Here is a 17,204-nt window from a genome sequence, read left to right as displayed (position 1 = left end):
ATCCACTGTCCATGTACTAGCATGTTTCCAATGGTGCTGGAGTGGTAGGCAATGCAGTAGTGGAAAATAGGGGAGACAATAGGGTTATGCAACAGCTTAGGTGGCTAGAAAAGATGGTATGTGTATGCATTTTTCTTGCTCTGTATGCTATTATGAAGAAGTAGGGTTATGCAGCAGCTTGTGTTTGTATGAATTGACAAGATGTATGGATGGATGCATGAATGAATGAATGAATCAGCTAAGGTTTTATCACATTTCATCATGTCTTCAACATTAATGACACAAAAGATAGTACATGACATCCAGGTTTAATCACATTACAGCCAAGGTTCAAATAATACATGACATTTCATCACTGAGTAATAGTATCAGTTCCATCCACCAAAACATCCAGTTTTCATCACATCCAAAGTGCTGGACATGGCATCACAGAGCAAAATAAACAAAGAAGGGCTGGATGGGGTACCTTTCACTACAGGTGCAGTTTCTTCTTGCTCCTTGTATTAGAAGAAGGGCTGGATGGGGTAGCTTGGCTGGTGCTGCAACTTGAAGCCTCTTTGGTGTCAGCTTCTTCTTAACTGCTGTCTTCTTCCTTGGTGTAGCAGCCTTGATAAGTAGAGTGTCCACTGGGTCTGTCTGTACTGTGCCAACTGAGGTCTCATGATAAGGAGCCTTGATAAGGAGAGTGTCCATTGGGTCTGTTTGTACTATGCCAACTGAGGTCTCATGATAAGGAGCCAGGAAAACAGTCTGCAATGGTATTGGGTCATTGGAACCAGTTCCAGACCTTGTGACAAATATGACAGGTTAGATGATAACAAATGGTGCATGAAAATAACAAGAGAATGTTTCATAAGCTCACCTGGTTGATGTACTTGTAGTTGTAGCTGAAGAAGAGGAAGGTGCCTTCCTACTTCTTTTCTTGGCACCAGAAGAAGAAGGTGGCTTCCTACTCCTTTTCTTGGCTGCTGCTATGTCTACAGCCTCAATTATTGGGAATTGCATCACTGATGGAGTAGCAACCACAATGCTTGTCTCTGTGTTACATCTTGCTACTTTTTTCAGTCTTTTCTTTGGGAGACCCCTGCATAGGACAAATCAATATAAGTTGCAAAACAATGTGAATGTACACTGATTTCAGTTAAGTTATTGTACCTTTGAGCCTCCATTGCAGCTATGTCTTCAGGATTGCCATTCTTGCAAGTATACCAATGGTGCCCTTTTTCATGGCATATTGGGCACTCATGGGACCTTGAGCTTCCCTTCTGGCTGCTGCTGCCACCTTCAAGTGCTGATTTCATCCTATTCTTTCTTCTTCCTCCAGCTGTTGCCCTAAGTAATGGAGTGTGCATGAAGAAGCCATGGGTGCTGTTGGGCCACATACTCTTGTCAGGAATGCAAGGGATGGAACCTTCATATGCAATTTTGAATTTGTCGATAGAATAGTAATCATGCACATAGTCTTCTAGTTTAGCACCAGGGATTGAAGTGATGTAGGCAATAGCATGTTTGCAAGGGATTCCTGACCCTTGCCAAACCCTACAGGTGCAGGTTCTCTCAGGTAAATTGACCACAAATCTATATACACTGCCACCCTTAGCACAAATCTCTACCACACCATCAGGGGAATCAGTGATGACTTCAATGTCAAGATTATAACTGTCTTCCCTCAGTTTCCTCTCAATGTGAGGCAGAATCTTCCCTGTGAATTTCATGGCAACTCTCTTCCTATGATTCCATTTAATCAAGAGCTTCTGTCTTATAGTGTCCAGTAAATCATCAATATTCTTCCCCTTTTCAGGCTTTATCCAATTGTTGAATGATTCAGCTAGATTGTTGGTGACATAGTCCACCTTTGATCCTGTCCTGTACTGGCTCCTTGTCCAAAGCTTCTTGTGGTTTTCATGTAGATACACCATTGCCTCAGGTTTGGCTTGAGCCATAGCTGTATAATGCTTGTTGAACAAATATGGACTCCATGAATATGAGGCAGCCCATAAGTGGTCATCAAAAACCTTGCCACTGAATCTTTTCTTGAAATTTTGTACTAAGTAGTGCATGCACTCCCTATGTTCAGCTTCAGGGAAAACTTCAGAGACCCCATTCATCACTGCCTGGCCACAGTCTGTACAGAAGGTCAGTCCATCTGGGGATCTAATTACTTCTTTTAACCTCTCCATGAACCACACCCAATTCTCATTAGTCTCTGAATCAATTACACCAACAGCTACTGGGTACATCCAGTTATGTCCATCTACTGCACAAGCTACACACAACTGTCCTCTGAACCTTCCATTCAAAAAAGTGCTATCTACTGCAAGATATGATCTACAGCCTCTAAGAAATCCATCTACACATGCTTTCAATGCAAAGAATAGCCTATTAAACCTGATCTTATTGTTGATTGTGTGATGATCAATGATAACAAATGATCCAGGACTAGATTCCTCTATCTGGGCCTTAAACCTAAATAAATTGTCAAAACTTTTATCCCAAGGCCTATAAATCTGATCCATGGCAAGATTTTTACCTTTGTACACTCTCCTGTATGGCACATTAACTTTGTACTCATTCTTCAATCTTCTAATCAATTCTTTTATCCGAATGTTGCCATCTTCCTTCAGCCAGTCTACCACTTTACTGCAGACCCACTCTTGTGTGATCCCTACACACACACCAACCCTCTTAGCACTCTGACAATCATGAGGATGTGGGTTCCTTTTCACCTGCAAAACAGTCAACACCAATGCATATTAACAACTGATGATTCATTGCAAAACAACTGGAATTTGCAAAAAGTAATGCAACTCATGTACCTTAACTGTCACACCATCCTTCAGAGTTGAAGCATGAATCCTCCATTGGCAATCAAGCTCCTCCTTGAATTTGCAGTGCACCCTATACCTCCCTGGATCACTCTTCTCAACTAAGTAATGGTACTCATGCTTAGCAGAATGAGAAGCTAAAGCAATATTAAATGTTTTCATGTTTGAATATAGAGTGCCTACATCCATAGGTGGGTTCTTCTTGTCGTAATTGACATCAGGCATAGGTTCAGGGCCTCTATCTGTAACCATCTCTTCATCAGACTCATCATCAGAACTCTCATCTAACTCAGAGCAGATTTCATCCTCAGAAATCTCAGCTTCCCTTCCTTTATTGCCAGCTTTAGGATTTGGGGGAGGTGGAGGGTAGTTGGGACCAAGGTCAAGATATAGCCCTTCATCATCAACGCCCACATGCTCATAGATTGGGTTTGGGTTACCTAAGATTTCAGGTTCATCATATTGTGTGTGTGTATTGTTGCTTGCTTCACCTAGGATTGGGGATGCAATAGAAGGGGTCACTGGGGGATCAACAGATTTGTCACTGCTACCAAACTCCCAAACTGGAATGATAGGAGGATCAACATTTGGCTTATGATATGCAAAAGTGAGGAAGCAGCATTTCGAAACCTTATGTTTTTCAAACATTTCAAGCAAATCTTGTTCAGTACAGACTTGGATGTTGACCTTAGTGTCCATGCAGTAATAAAAAACTTTAACTAAGTCTCCATAGCCATGAGGATTCTTGTCAACAACTTCAGCAACCAGGGATCTGAAGTTAGTTCGGTCAGCATCAACAACTTTGCTCAGCTCGTACCACCGAGTCCGACAATTGTGAGCAACAATCCGGATTTCTAAGTTGTAGCTACTGTTGGGGTCCATCCTACAGATGAACAAGGAGCAGGGAATCAACACTACAAGCATGGTGACGGTGCACAGGCGCAGGGCTAAGGGACCTATGACCACGCAAGCGAGAGTACTCCGCAAGCCAAGGGGGGAAGCATTTGACTTACCCGTCTGGAAGCCAATCCGGTCGATCCCCGACGCCGTTGTTCCTCGCCATGAGAAGCCGTGTCAATCCACTAATCCATGCACGGGGGCTTCGTCTTCTTCTCCAGAACGCCTTCTTCTCTCCCCGCCCCACCCGTCAACGCCACCACTGACTAAGGTTCCACCGCCGCCGCTACGATTTCGCCACCGCCGCTACGATTTCGCCGCCGCCGCTAGGGTTCGGCAACCGATAGAGTGGGAGGAGAGTGAGAGATGCCGGTCAAAATTGGTCAACACGGCCTCCGCGCATGTGCCTCCCTTAGAGACTAAGGGTACACTGGACATTTTTGATGCCCGGGGCCCACTTGTAAGAGCTCTCAAACGGCCAAAACCGAACGGAATAGGGACGGAATGGCATGGAGGGACAAACCAAGATGCACTTGGGCATACAGGTGTCGACGAACTTTTTAGGGGTATGAAGGTTAGACCCAACTTTCATAATGGCACACAGGTAAAACACTCGCAAAAACACCATTGAAAACCACCTTAGGGATGTTTCAAATGGTTTTGTAAAGGTGAAGGGGTTTAAAATCTGGTTTTGTAATTGAGGAAGTGATATATTCGATCTTTGATACATTGGGGGTTATGTAGACTTTTTCCAATTACTTCATTATATTACTACGTGGAGAAAAAGTAATAGCTGAAGAAATGCTACACAAAACAAACATTCACAACATTCCATGATTCAAATGTGCTAGTGGGAGAAATGATTCAAGAAATGTTGTAAACTCATTTCTTGTTTGTGTCTAGCGGTACAAAATATCGAGCTTTTGATGAAAAATCATGAGACACGTCCAAGTAGTTGAAATACATCCCTGAAGTAAATACCTCAATATAGTGGTTGTGGACATAGGCATGGTCATGGTTGCAGTCATGGTCGTGAATGTGGATATGGTTGTGGTAGAGGAAATTATGGTGTTCAATTTGTTGATGCTACCTATGGACATCAAACATAGATCAGTTGTAGCTTTTCTCTTAAAGTACTCTCTAAAGTTTTATCAATCCGTGAAATTTATAAGCGAGAATTATTTCAGTGTGAAACTCCTAGAAGGTTTTAAACTGCTAGAAGCAGGTTCTCAAGAATAATATTTAATCAAATTGAATAAATCACTATATGGATTGAAACAAAATGGACAAATATGTGCAATCGTCTCAGTGAGTATTTGATGAAAGAAGGGTAAAGAATGGTTCTATTTGTTTGTGCATATTCACAAGAAGATTCAGATCTGACCTTGTGACAATAGCCGTATATGTTGCTGATCTAAACTTAGTTTATACGCCTCTAAGAATCACTAAAATGATGGATTATTTTGAAGAATGAATTTGAAATGAAGGATTTTTGGGGAAAAGATTGCCTTGGTTTGCAAATCAGGCATGTCAAGACAGAGACATCCTATCATGCCATCTTTGGCAGGTAGCGCTCGCTAAGTTCATGACGATCCTGAACCACACCTACCTGAAGATGTCACTCCCCAAAGGCGTCCTCTTCACGCAGAGCGATGTGAAGACATCATCTAACCGCGACAACGAAGAGATCTAGCTAGCTGCCACCCTCTAGAAGTTGGCCAACATGGCACTCATCCTCGCAGATGCTAAGAATGTGCCGGCAAAAGAATTGAAGATCCCCAAGCAGAAGCTGAGTACGCCAACCCTGAAACCCGACCAGGAAGTAAGATGGTCAGCCTCGGACTAAATGATCCATCCAAGACGACCTTTATGGGAGTAGGGCTAACCTCCAAATAGAAAGATGCACTCACCTCCTTCCTTTATGCAAACTGTAACATCCAGAAATTTAAAACATTTAAAACCTTTAAAAATAAGGATCTTTTAAAATTTTCTAAAATAAACTTAACATTAATCCTCCTTTTCCCCTTCATATTTAAAATTTCTTAGAATATACCCAACTATGTATGAACATCACATGATTGTGCATATAAGTGCTCTACATATTAGGAAAGATCCAAAGCTCATAAACCTTTCTCAAATTTGAACTTGAATTCAAACCATATCAAAATCCTCTTCAAACAAAAGATAAAACCCTATTATTTATCAATGGGCCGCCACTTCACCCTCCTCCCCTTTGGCCCAGCCAGCTCGGCCTGCCTGCCCCCTCTCCCTTCGCACACGCAGGCCTAGCAGGCCACTCGGCCTAGCCGGCCCAACCCACTCACCCGACGCCGTTGCCTTCCTACTCCCCCCCTTTCTTTTCCATGCCGCGGTCGTCCATCCCCTCTTGTATGCCGTGCCAGCCATCGGCCGGATCGGCCTCCCCAAGTTGTCTCTGTGTCCCAACCCACGCGCGCTACACTGTCGCACCTTATCCCTCCCCACTTCCCCAATCAAGATCCTTCCCCTCTCCCTCACGGCCCTGGCCTGCTTGCACTCGCACGCATAATGTTGTGCCAGCGCTGCGGCCGCCGTCGCCTTGATCCCTTTCCCCTGACCACATCCTGCCACCCTGGGCCGTGCACTGTAGCCACCTCACTCCACAACGCCACCACGCGGCCTCACCCTCACCCGGAACCTCTCCCCTTACCCCTCTGCACACATGTCAGGGCGCCATGCCTATGCGCAGAGCACCGCCGCCATTAGCGGCCGGCGAGCTCATCCGCTCGCCCCCGAGCTTATCCAAGAGCTCGAGCTCCCCTGCTAGGACCCCCTCGAGTTATAAATAGCCCCTCCCGGGCACCTCCTAAGCCCGCACCACCCCCTAAGCCCGCACCACCCCCTCTCCACTCCACCATTGGCTTAGGATCGAGCTTGCCACCTCCCAACTGCCACTGTGTCCAAAAAGACCAGGTCGGGTCGAAGTCGAGGCATAAAACCAGCTCATAGCCACTCTCCCAGCGCCGCAGCACTGCTCAGACGGCTGCTCCGTGCACGCCCACCACCGCCGCTCACCCCCTTGCCTGCCCGCTGCCGGTGAAGGTTCACCATCCAAGCCGAGCCTCTAGTGAGCTTCCACGCCACCTCCATGACCCCCTCGACACCTCTCCGATCCTTCTCCTTCCCCAAAACCACAGGCACCATGCCGACCCGAGGCACCGCCGCTCGCCGTCAACTGACCTTGCAGGACACACACATGCACTCACACGACACCCCTAGATCCATCCCGAGCCTTAAAACCCTATGCCAAGGCCTTTGCGCAAGATGCCTAAAACACCCGACCCGCCGCCGCCACTATGGCGAACTCCTCCGGCCACCACAATCCCTTTCCCACCCCCAAGACCTACCCCATCCACTTCGCTATGGTCTCCTGAGCTCAAAACCCTAGCTCTTGCCCCTAACTTGTGACACCCGGTCCAATTTGGTTAGCCCAGTGTGGCCCATGAGCGCAGGTATGTTTAGTACCACCTTGCTAGTTGAGCAAGGGTGGAGCCAACTTATAAGCCTTTGTCAACACCAGCCATAGCACCTTCGGGTTAACCCTTTCACACGAAGTGAGGACGAAAGTGTAAGCAGGGTGCTATGTGTACGCGTGCCCGCCCCTCAAAAGGGCTGGGTGATGCGGCTTTGGAGGATGGGGTGTTACATAACCCCAGCCCACACTCGCTATCGTAGGGAGCTCCGACGAGCTCCCCTGCTTGGCCACCATGCGCGGCGCTCAACCCAAGCGGCGCATGCACGTGGTGCCCGCGTGGCACCTACACGACCACCACATCAGCACAGGTCCCACACAGCAGCCGCACAGCCCGGCAAACCCCTCCGGCACATCACCACCCCACCAACTACCCCGCACCCTAAACACCTAGTCCAATGGACCACCCTCACGTCCCAACTCTGGCCCACGAGTCCATGCGCCGGACCACAACACAGTACTACACGCGCACACCCCGCTGACGCCACCCACTGACCCCATTGACCGGCCCACCAGTCTCACACCCACACTAAAAATGCTAGGTACACCTGGCTAAATGCACATCAAATGTTATCCACCTATTTATTTTATCCAAAAATTCTACAAAAATTTCTCAAAAATACTAGACAAACTCGTAAACCTATTATAGCCATCAAATATCCTTTTGCACCTCATTAAGGTATTAAACTAAATAAAACTATTTTCAGCCAATAGAAAAACCCTATAAGTGTACCCCAAATTTCCCCTTTTGCATTTCTTCACCCCAAAAATATCCAATAAATTCCTAAAAATACTAGAATATATTATAGACACATTCATGAGCTCACCTTCCCAAACTCATATCCTAAACCCCCAAAACTTAGGAACTACTTGACAAACCCATAGAAATTCCTTTCTCTTTATAATAGAAATTATACTAAAATCCTAAATAATCCCTAAAAACACTTAGCACATGACCAAACCTCATAGCCAAGGATCCACCACTAAACTATCCCTCAACCCTTGAGCCTACACTTAGAAATTTGCATAAAATATAAGGAACGTCACATGAAATATAGGAAGTCACTAGAAACTTAGGGAAAAGCCACTCGAATCCTAACCCATAATTCAACCCCCTTCACCATTCTTCATAAGCTCCTTCTGTTGAGCTTTGGATTACTATTGTTTGATGATTGATTGCATGTTTTTCTCCTTGTTTAATAGTAACTTAAGCTCTCCCTCCGAGAAGCTCGTGTTCTACCTCGGAAATAGGCATCCATTAAGGATTCAGTTTCGCCGCTTGACAAGCAAGGCAAGTCTTAACACCAACCCCTTGATTATGATTTAATTCCATAATTTATAATACTAAAATTAACCAAGAATTAAAATATGGTATTGCATGTTTCATAAGTTTTTTAAAACATAAGGTTAGGCATGTTCCCAAAAAGGAAGCTCTCACTCCCCCTCCTTGTTTAAAACCCTAGGAATAGCCTTGTATCCAAGGCCTAATAGATCTCATATATATATATATATGTATGTATGTATGTATGTATGTATGTATGTATGTATGTATGTATGTATGTATGTATGTATGTATGTATGTATGTATGTATGTATGTATTTCTTGTTTTAAATATAAAACTTCATGTGTGAGTTGTGATAAAGGAAATAGCTATAAAAACTTGATTAGCAACCAACTGAGGAGGACGTGAGGTAAGTCGTGATATGAACCCGCTAGGGTTGATTCTCGATCTTTCGATGAGAGGGTGTGGGATAACTTGGTGGATGGAGATGACATTCACGGCCCGACTACAGCCTTCCAAGGACGCTGTGCCTTAGCAACCGATACACCACCTCTAATGGTTGTCGCGATGTTGTGGAGCGCGTCACCCGACCACTAGGGCACTCGTCCTGCAAGCAATTGAAGAACTAGCAAGAACAAGTATAACAAGTACTGAATTTACTAGATGTAGATGAATCTTTCAAACTCAATCTCAATAATGGTGGGGTTCCGAAGACAAGAAGACGGGCGACTGATCCAGCACGCGCGCTTATGAACAAATAGCAAAAGCTAAACTTAATCTAAACAAAACCCAACTGTTCTTGGTGGCGGCTAAGGGGTATATGAAGGTGGGAGGATGACCACCAGGGTGTTGGGGTCATGCTCGGCCCATTGGGCCAAAATAAGGCGATGCAGCACCTTTGGATAGAAAACCTCTCGGTAGTAATTTGGTCATTGTGGCTGACTTAGAACAGATATAGACTTGAGTCCAAATCCATATGAAAATAGACTTCAGAAGGATTCCATGAAGTACTTGAACACCCCAATCCAAGTCCGTATGCGACCGTGGTGACCATCATAAGTTGGTGTTGTCTTGCAGTCCGGATCTAGCCTGCGCGAATCCTTTTCCCTTTCGGTCTTCTCCCTAGTTCCTAACCAAAACAAGAGTGCACACGTCTCCATGGTTTACATATGATGGATAGGAACTCAAGAGTGAACTTACTTGATGATTAAGTTGACGAGCACGGGCGCGAGTAATAGGACCAAAAACTAGTACTTCTGTCGGCGTGGATGTATCGTGGATTGTGATGTCCTCATCAAGTCGGGTAACCTTGCAAGGGGCCCATATCCCACGTTACCTCGGTTATTTAAGGACTGGTTCATTGAGAAAGCCTTTCCAGTGTATAAGTACAACCATACGAGCTAAAAAGGTACAACCTTCGGGAGTGCCTATTTATGTGAGGACTTGATTCACACCCCACTACAGAATCTAGTAAACCATCCCAAGGGGCCACAATGGGCAACGGATGTACTGGAGCAGGACCTTCACACAGTCCCAGGTCTGGCCGACACGGGTCATTGGTTGAGGTCCGGAGGACCTGTTTTTATATCATGATATGATGCATCTTTCCCGGGTTTGTCCCTGAGTGGACGTTGAATGCCCCCTGCTTAGGCCCCAATGTTGTCCGTGGATAAAGGTAGAGGATGTCGTCTAGAGATGGATGCCGGTGGGTATGGGTCTCGTAGGGTAGTACCGTCAAAGGTCTTGGTATGGGCTACCCGATCGCATGGGTAAAGTGTATGAGCTTTGCATAGTTAATTAATCTATTTGAATAGCTGAGGTTCTCGGTCATGAACTCACATGGTTAAAGCTCTCTTTGATTAGTCACACCTTTCTTCATAAGAGTAGGGTATAAAGGGCAATGCTCGTACCTTTGAGATAAGCAGGATCTTGACGATCGCTGCCTTAGAAGACGGGAACTTGTAGGGGAGGTTTATTTTCCCTTCCAGGGCCACAACAACATAATTATATTAACAACTTTCCCTTTTGAAGCCCAAAATGGTGTTACACTTTGCATACAAATAATTTTCTGCATACAATTCTAGCCATCCTTGATCTCTCTTACATGTCACTAACTTTTTTATGTTAAGATACTTGCTGAGTACTTTTAGCAGGAGTACTCAATCTTGCTTGTTTTGCTAAGTCTTCTAGGAAGCCAGCATTCGTCTTTCCGCTGCGCACAGTTTGCTGCTTGACTACTCCTTAAAGGTGATGATGACATTGTCATAATCCTTTCTATTTTCTCCCTTCTTACTTTGATAATCATTCCGATTAACGCTAGTGCCAAATTCTGGTCCAGGAAACGGCACTGTATTGCTTAAGTGGGGACGCCCGAGGGGTGGTCCCCACACAAACTTTGACATATTCGCATGTAAACCATCCGATATGCCCAATGTCCCAAGGAAGGAGGCTGAGCATTCCTTGGGCTGAATCCTAACACAAAACCGGTCAAGCAAATGCTTCACCGCTTCGCTCAGGATCGCAAGGAGGCCATTAGGATAGAATTTACTAGAGGCTGTTAGCTGCTGGTTTTATTAGAAAGGTCACTAGGAATGTGTATCGACTACACGAATCTCAACAAGTACCGCTCTAAGGACCCCTTCTCGCCCCCTCACATTGATCAGTTTGTGCACTCCACAGGTGAGTGCACCGTCCTCTAATTCCTAAACTGCTACTCAAACTACCACCAGATCGCCTTCACGGTGGTTAACCAAGAGAAGACTTTATTCATCACGCCATATGACGCCTATTGCTACACCTCCATGACCCTTGGGATTAAAAATGCGAAAGCCACTGAAGGTGGGGAAATGGGTGACCGGAACGGCCCGCCTCTGCATCAGCAAAGACAAGTATAATTTTACTTAATTTAAATGGGATAAATAAAATAAATAAGTATTGCGAGTCCATACTTCCATAATTCTTACATACGCATAAAAATTATGTTAATTACATCTCCGTAGAGAAAACCCCTAATTAAGAATTCCAACATTAATAAAAAGGAAAATTACAGCACATGGCTATCTATTACAAAGATCTAAACAAAAATAAGAGAAGTCTTCGATCTCGTCGTTGATGCAGATGCCTTGCCGGTCGATGACTTTGTGCATGTATCTTAGATATGATGACATAACTTACGCCTATGCATGTGCCTGATGAGTTGTTAATACGTGCGACATGTGTTTAGGGCGAGGATTGCATACGACTCGACCAAATTATGTTTATTTTAGCATCTGCTTTCACATTGGCACAATTATCATGTATGTATGCATAGTGTAGATTTGGGGTAGGCTACTGCGATTATGTACCAATTTAGTGGTCACACATATGCAGCCTATAGGCTACTCCCTCCGTTCCGAATTGTAGGTCATTTTGGCTTTTTTAGATACATAGTTTTGCTATGCACCTAGATATTGTGTATATCTAGATGCATAATAATATCTATGAATTTAGAAAAGTCAAAACGACCTATAATTTGGAACGGAGGCATTACTTTATCTGTTTGGCTAAAAGGAATTTTCTCACGTAAGGCAAGGAGTCTATTTGAGCCATGACATTTTTCAGATTGTTTAGGTGCTTGGCGCACCTTTCTTTAGTGTTTTAGCCTACAATAGTTTGTGCATATATGGATGTGTCAATATTCATATGACACTACACCAGGAACGATTTTGTGCTGGCATAGGCAAATTAGCGTGCTGGCAGGCGTGATTGGCACCCGCCAGCACAAAGCTTCCTCGAGCCGGTGGGGGACCACCCGCCAGCACAGTGTCCACCACTCGTGGGCGACGCAAGCACCGGCCAGCACAGATCACCCCATCTGTGCTGGTGGGCCACCAGCACAGAGGCCACTGTGCTGGTGGTCGACCTAAGCCCACCGCGAGTACAGATGGGGTGATCTGTGCTGGCGGTTGGCTTATGTTGCTCGCCAGCACTGAGCCCACCATAAATGCGAGGCAACCTTCCATTTGGAGCTTGCTTGAGAGGAGCTCGGGAAAAGCTTCAAAAACACCAAATCTAAGGGGGAAGGTTTTGCTGTTGATTTCCTTGGAGGAGGTGGCTATATAAGGTGAGTTTGTGCCATTCCAACCTTCCTTTTGAACTTCTATCCATCGTATCTAGCTTCGTTAGCTTGTCATCTAGATCTAGAACTAGGAGAGAGAGAGAGGAGGGAAGAGAGAAAAAAACTAGAAATGCATTATTTTTTGAATAAAATTCTATAGTCATATTATAACCATTACACTGCTATGTTTGTCATTTTAATGTAATATAGAATTGAGTTTGATTAGATTTTTCCTTCTTATTAATTATTAAATCCATAGTTTGAATTAATGAAGTTGATTATCTTAATATATAATTGAGTTTGATTTTTCCCTTCTTCTTATTAATTATTACATACATGGTTCAATTGATTCTCATTTAGGGTAATATAGAATTGATTTTTATTATATTTTCCCTACTTATTAATTATTACATCTATAGTTTCAATTAATGAAGTTGATTGAATTAATATATAATTGAGTTTGATTTTTTTTCATTCTTCTTATGAATTGTTACATCCTAGGTTTAACTGCTCGGGAAAAGCTCCAAAAACACCAAATCTAAGGGAAAGGTTTTGCTTTTGATTTCTCTAGAGGAGGTGGCTACATAAGGTGAGTTTATGCCATTCCAACCTTTTTTTTTAACTTCTATCCATCATTTCTAACTTCATTAGCTTTAGGGTAATATAGAATTGTTTAATTGAGTTTCATTTAGGATAATATAGAATTGTTTTTTATTAAATTTCTTGCTACTTATTAGTTAATACATCCATAATTCAATTTAAGTTATGGAATAGCTCATTGATTTAGTTTATGGAATAACTCATAGGTTGTTAAAGATGGATCAAAAAGCATGGACGTATGGCATACTGAGACATTCGCCTACTTTCATGTCAGAGGAAGCGAAGTTTATGGAGGCTGCGAAGAAGCATGCTCGCATTTGCAAGATGAAGCAAATATATTGTCCGTGTTTTGACTGGAGCAACAGAATTGTATGGGATGATACTAATATCATCAAGAGACATTTGATAAAGCGAGATTTTGTGGATGGGTACACAATTTGGTCCCACCATGGAGAGGCAAGAGGTACTTCCAACAACACAGACATCAATACTAGCTGTGATGAAGTGGGTGGCGATGATGCAAACGACAATGATCATGTTATGATGGATGAGGATTACGACCGTGGAGATCAAAATGGTGATCAAACAGATGTGCGTGTGGAACCATAGGTGGACGTGGAACGTGATGTTGATATAGAGGACATGTTGCGTCACATTGAATCGGAAGTGTTGCTAGGAAGTGCTAAAGGGTTAGAGAATTTCGAGACGCTCAAGAAGGCAGCAAAGGACCGTATGTATGTGGGTTAGAGGATTTGCATCTGTATTTACCCCAAGCTTGGATTTGCAATGATCCTCGACTCAGCCAGATTTACCAAAGATAGTTACAAGGAATTCCTATGCATTGTACAAAAGTAAGACATCCCTTGGCGGTACTTAAATGCATGTTGAGATTCAATGCACCTAAGGTGTATTACTAACTCTTGTCTTTATATCCTCAAAGTGCGCACAGGCTTTATGTACTGAAAGGTGGGGAATGCCTTGAAAATAGGAAGAAAGTGATGAAAATAATAACACATAGATGGATAATAACATAAAAACTTGGTTTTTTTTCATATAATGTAGACTTGACATTTATAATAACTCATCATTTTTCTATTTGATTGCAGTGCCACAAGCAACCTCCCTCTGTGCTATGTGGATATTACGTGTGCGAGTTCCTCAGAAACAATGGGAGGTACCGGACGAACCTCGAAAATATAAGTCTCTTATATACTGCCATGTGCTAACTTCCTAATGATAATACATCCTAATCTTCATTTACTATATACCTGCAGATGCTTAGGATCGACACTCGCGATGCGGCGCTCGAAGACATAGGTGTCGTCAACATTTGTAGGGACATGGCGATGTTCATCCAACGGGAGATTTGTCATAAGGATGGAGAATTCTTTGATCCAAATGGCGTGTTGGCGGCGGATGAATGCACACGTCTTCGTAGATGGATGAATAGCTCTATTCCAATTGTTGAATTATGTGAATTATTTATTATTCAAGTTTGTTGAATAATGTGAATTATGCAATTTTTAATAATATGAATTATCTATTATTTAAGTTCGTTGTTATGATGTTGGAGATACATATTTAAATTTGGTAGCTAAAAACTGGCGGAAAATAGACATTATAAATAAATTACGAGAAATAATATATAGGGTGGGAAGATAAATATTTCTAACGGGTGGCATAACCATCCGCCAGCATAGAAAGCCTCTATGCTGGCGGGCGAGCACCCGCCAGCACAGACCGCCATTTGTGATGGCTCAAAGTTGTTGGCAGGTGCGTGCTCTGCCCGCCAACACAGAACTTTTTAGCCGCCAGTACAAATCTTTTGTGACCCGGTGTGATACATGTTTTAGTTGACGCGCGTTGTATTATATCAAACAAGGCTATATCTTTTAACTCATTTCTTTTACATATGTGCACGTAATGCGTTTTGGAAAGGGCATCTATTTGTATACTCAACACTCTTTTTTTTGTGGCGGCATACTCGGAGCATAACCGATGCATGTCACTTTATATATTTATTTCGCCGAACAGCTATAGGCATGACATGCGCATGAAATTATCAGGCGAAAATGGAGTTGATGGAATTTTGCATCCAGTGCTATGCGGGTATGAGACGGCATTGGTGCACAATCACGGCCAGTACATGATCCGGGCAGCGTTACGGTATGCACGGCCTCTATTTGCATCTGACATGAATGATGATGGAACAAATATGCACGGCCTCAGTTCGTATCATCGTAGGGACCGAACCATCATTTATGACTTGTATCCGCTAACTAGACCAAACCATAGAGCTCATGCTAAATCACTTATGCAAATGCGATGAGTATGACACAATTTTCCTAGACTCAATTTGTCATGGAGAGAACTGAGCCTAGATGATAAAATAAACGCGCACGGCCTCAATTTGTATCCATAATAGGGACCAAGCCAATATTCATGACTTGTATCCACTAACTAGATCAAATCGTAGAGCTCATGCATAACGTAAGGGGAAGAAAGTAGATTGGATATGGGATGGAGCGAGATTGCACTTTTAGTTCGTATCGCGATGACCAAACCGATGGCACGGAGAGATCGGTGAAATTTCTCACCTTCAAGAGCAGTGATTTCTTCTGGCGAGTATAGCTCGACAGCCATAGCCTGACGGTGCTTCCTTTAGCCGACGTTAATGGAGAGCGCAGCAGCTGTCGGACCTTTTCTCCTCTTGATTGGTCGTTGGCGAATGTTGATTGTCGTAGCAGCCGGTGACTTGTGGGAGCTCTTTGCGCGCTGGCAGCTCGACGATGCTTGCCCCTTTGGTGTTGGTGCGGATGATCAAGGCCCGCCGGTGCAATTTATGCAACCTGACGGTGCTCTGTTGAGGATGGGTAATCGGGACAGCCTGGCGGCGATTTTTGGATGATGAGGTCGGGGGAGCTCGTTGTTGGGAAAAGGGTTCCGTTTGGTATCCCTCCCTCATTTTAGGATTCTATGAGCGGCTAACGTAATGTAGTGAAGTGTTGTGATCTCACCCTTGCAGGAACGGAGAGTTGGCGCGATAAGGTGACTTCGCTTTCGGAATGACGAGGTCGTGAAGTGGGACCGCACATGCCAGGACAGCATCTCGGCGAGGCGCCGAAGAGACTTCGCGTATGAGAAGGACGTGTGAATGGGGACGACCCGTAGGAAGCGAAGTCGTCGGTCGGCGGCAGTGTATCAAGAGACCGTTCGCGATTCCAACGAAGAGCGAAGTGATGAATGTACCTTCGGTTAGATGGCCCACTCGAGCTTAGGTGTAAAGTGATGAGTTACAAAAGGGTGTGACTAAAGTGGTGTAATGTTACCGTAATACCCTCGAATATGCTTCGCACAAAGTTAAAAGGGGGGAGATGTGTTGTAAAGTGTAAAGATTACGGCCCTATAAAATGGGACCGAGGGAAATGCAAACGGACATATTCAGATGGAGGGGGAGATTTCTTAAGCTCCCCCGAAATCATTGTCTTTCTTATTCTCTACATTTTGTAAACTTGTTGGCCCCTCTTCGGGGACGGTTTCCTACCCCAACAGTTTTGGTGCCCACCGATAACCGCAATGGCACCGAACAAGAAAGCAAAATCTACCAACCCATAGAATGTTGCTGATGACAATCAGCAGCAGCAAACCCCCTAGACATCGTGCCAACTTCCAGGCAGGGACGAAGACAAAGTGAAGACGAAGTTGAGGCTGAAGACATCGCTGACGGCCAGTTTCAAGTCAACCTGACTGATGCTAGAATGGAAGATAAAGACTTGGCGGCTCTTATGCGAATCGAAGCTAGACTGCTAAAGAGGTTTAGAGAGGCACAATCCACATCCAACGTCCAGACAAGAGCACAGGCCGAGACAGCCATAGCGAAGGCGAAAGCACCATAGCAAGATAATCCTCAGAACGAAAAGCTCAAATACCAGACTATGTTGAACTAAGTAATAAAGAAGAGGAAAGTGCTGGAACAACTGCAAAGAGAGAAA

This window comes from Setaria italica, chromosome III (assembly GCF_000263155.2).
Source record: "Setaria italica strain Yugu1 chromosome III, Setaria_italica_v2.0, whole genome shotgun sequence".
Classification (NCBI taxonomy): Eukaryota; Viridiplantae; Streptophyta; class Magnoliopsida; order Poales; family Poaceae; genus Setaria; species Setaria italica.
The sequence above is the reverse complement of the archived record's forward strand: the minus strand, read 5'-3'. Positions refer to the sequence as shown.